At 37.7% G+C, this 3,298-nt stretch overlaps 1 long non-coding RNA gene across 1 annotated transcript; it reads right to left on the bottom strand.

The window, feature by feature from the left end:
- Positions 1 to 1,322: 1,322 nt before the first annotated feature.
- On the bottom strand, positions 1,323 to 2,414 carry LOC106786233. The gene is made up of 2 exons (XR_001381632.1): positions 2,032 to 2,414; positions 1,323 to 1,679 (listed from the first exon to the last, which is right to left on the bottom strand). It is a non-coding gene; the product is annotated as an uncharacterized LOC106786233 (long non-coding RNA).
- Between the last annotated feature and the right edge of the window lie 884 nt (positions 2,415 to 3,298).

Raw genomic sequence — 3,298 nt, 5'->3', positions numbered from 1 at the left:
AGGAATACAGTCGATACTTCTGCATGGACATTATATCTTTTTACGATAGAAATTGTATAACGGAATTCGTGTCATTTTTCAAGGAAACTAAACCGAACGGCAAGTATTAAAGAAGAAGGAAAAAGTAACTGCGTGGGCGTGGTGGACACATAACGAACTTATGTATATGCATTTATATATATATATATATATATGTAGTATGCATCTCTGCTGCGACAGACGACACATTTCTTCGAGGGGGGAAAAAAGAAAAAAAAAAGGATCAAGGAAAAAAGTAGTAGTCAAACGAATTCCACGAAATTCTCTCGAAATCGAACGAACAAACGAACAAACGAACGAACGAATGAATGAATGACATTTTAACTACGTTTAATTTTTTTTTTCATTTATTACTACCTTACTTATTTAATTTTTCTTCATTTTTTATTTTTTTTTTTTTATATATACATTATTGTATATTTTATCTATAAAGAATATCGACAGATTTATTTTGTTTGTTGTTTTTTTTGTTAACTCGACGAGAAATAATGATCGATCCTTTTCCCCTTCACCCCCCCCCCCCCACGCCCCTGTAACAACTCAACGGAAGCGAAAAAGTCAACGAGAAAAAGAATCGTAACAGAGTGAAATAGAACACGACGAGTTTAAAAATGCCGCCATTAGTGGCTTCTTTGTCTCTGTCTATCTCTGTCTCACTTTGTCTCTAACTCTCTCTCTCTCTCTCTCTCTCTCTCTTTCTCTCTTTCTCTAACTCTCTTTCTTTCTCTTTCTGACGCCCGTCTGCTGCTCGGATTTGTTCTGGAATTCTTGGAGAAGCAGAGAAAAATGAGAAGGACGACGATTCGTTCCTTCTTTAAAGCAACTTGAAAGAGAGAAAGAGAGAGAGAGAAAGAGAGAGAGAGAGTAACATTTGCGAAAGGGCACACGCGACGATGTCCTTGAACCTGAACGTACCTTCAATTTGCAACTGTTTCGTAGTAAGTAAAGTCAAGTTATAAACTATCAAATTGCATCGCGATTTATGATGTGATATCAAAAAAAAAAAAAAAGTAAAAAAAAAGATTGGTAAAATGGTCGTTTTTTATTAACATTTGTAAAAACGTTTGATTGTATTAGCATAATTAATTATTGAATGCAACGAAAATAAAATTTGTCATCACGGTTGCGTATATTGCACATTAACGCAATAATAGAATATAAAATAATAATAATAATAATAATAATCGATAGATCGATTAATAATCGTTAATGCAATAATAAAACAAATGAAACAAAAAAAAAACAAAACACATAAGCAAGAAAGAATTATGGTGAGGGCAGTAACCTGTGATAGTTCGGGGTCGTCGTAGATCCTGGCTTCCAACGTCATCTGGTTTGCCGTGGTACCCATGGTCCCATCGCTGAACACGAGCGCAACGACCAAGACAGCGAACAAGAAGAAAAAGGAGGAGGAGGAAGAAGAAGAAGAATAAGAAGAAGAAGAGGAAACGGCCATCATCGTTGTCTTGTATCTTCTCACACACGTCTTGTGAAAAATGGCGATAGTCCAAGCGTCAAAGTCACTATCTTTTTAAGAGAAACACTTTCTTTCTTTCTTTCTTTCTTTCTATCAATCTATCTATCTCTTTAATTATTTATTTATTTATTTCTCTTTAAACACAAACAGAGTATGAGGAACACTCAACAGAATAAACAAACAAAAAAATAAATAAAACTCACTCGCGAGATCGATCGATCGATCGAACGAACGAACGATCGATTGATTGATTGATTGATTGATTGATTAATTAATTAATTGATTGATTGATTTTATCGGAACCGAAATTAACGATACTCAAAGGAGAACGAATAAAAAAATGGGAAAAGGAAAGTGTACGGATGTAAATGTCAAAGAAACAACTAAATCAGGTATAAAAAGGACGAAAAGAAAATGGGGAAAGAAAAAAAAGAAGAAGAAAGAAATTCCCTTTTTTGACAGGGGTAGAGGGGGGGGGGAAGAAAATCAAAACGACAAATTCTTAATTCGCTTACGTAGATCCGCGTCCCTTTATCTCTCCCTTACTCTCTATCTATCTCACTTTGATTATTTACTTTCTAAACGTTGGTAAGTCGTTCGAAAAAATGCGCGTGTTCATTGATCGACAGATTTAAGATCGGTACGATTTATAATCCAAAATGGATGATTAAATCGTATCAAAGTTATATATAAGAGATTAATTAAGATTAGGGAAAAATAATTAATGAGATGTAATATTATAACGCGTTGAATAAGTATAATAAGTATAATAAGAATAATAAGAATAAGAAAAAAAGTTATGGAAACTCGAGGTAAGTCGGCAGCGTGGCACTCTTTCTACTCGGACGTGTCAACGATACGGAGGATAGCGCGGAACTGCGCCCTCTCCATGCCTGGACCCCCGTCAACCCCCACCATGCGCCCCCCAAACGAGTCTTCGGCGTGCTCCAAGTGCCCCCTCTCCGGGCCACTCCGCACCACTCCGACGCACAACTATCCATCGCATTCGGTCCCTTCCGTCGTTGTTCGGAAAACCTCGTTGCTAAACTCTCTATCTATCTCTCTCACTCTTCCTGGCTTCCCCCACCCATCCAATTCCTCTATCTATATCTCTTTCTTTCTCTATCATTCCGTCTTCCTCGCTGCGGCCGCCGTGTAAGTGTGACGTCACCACCCCACCTATTCCTTCTCTCTCTCTCTCTCTCTCTCTCTCTCTTTCTTTCTTTACATCTATATATCGTGCTATGGCGAATGCATATACACATTGCCGACCAAGCCTAAACTTCCAACCAGAGATCCCTCTTTTCTTTTCTTTTATTTCTTTCTTATTTCTCTTCTATCCTTTTCTTTTCCATGAATGTAGTCTATAACATAAGATTTCGTGGCCGTTGCTTTGACTTGATGATTCTTTTTCATTCTCGTGACGTCACACACACCACCACCAACGTATGCATCCTCCTCTCTGTATCTCTTTTTCGAGCGCCATTACATTGACTTTTTACTTCCGTTTAAGCTATGAACTTGCCGTCCAAGAAATGGAAGAAGGAAGTACGAAAGAAGAAACGGGAACATGACGTACACATGATTCCGCTAACCGTCATTCGAGCATCACGACGACTACAATGCACCACCACCACCATCACCATCAACACCACCATCACTATCTTCTCACATATACAATGTAGAGATATTATTCCTCTTCAAATTCCTAAGCTATTACTCTTGTCTTTTACAATCCAACGACCAATCCACGATGGGTGTATTTGCTTCTACTGGAATAAG

Source organism: Polistes canadensis, unplaced genomic scaffold, assembly GCF_001313835.1.
Source record: "Polistes canadensis isolate GaletaPanama2010 unplaced genomic scaffold, ASM131383v1 scaffold_69, whole genome shotgun sequence".
NCBI lineage: Eukaryota > Metazoa > Arthropoda > Insecta > Hymenoptera > Vespidae > Polistes > Polistes canadensis.
Note: the sequence above shows the minus strand (reverse complement) of the source record. Positions and strands in the feature narration are given on the sequence as shown.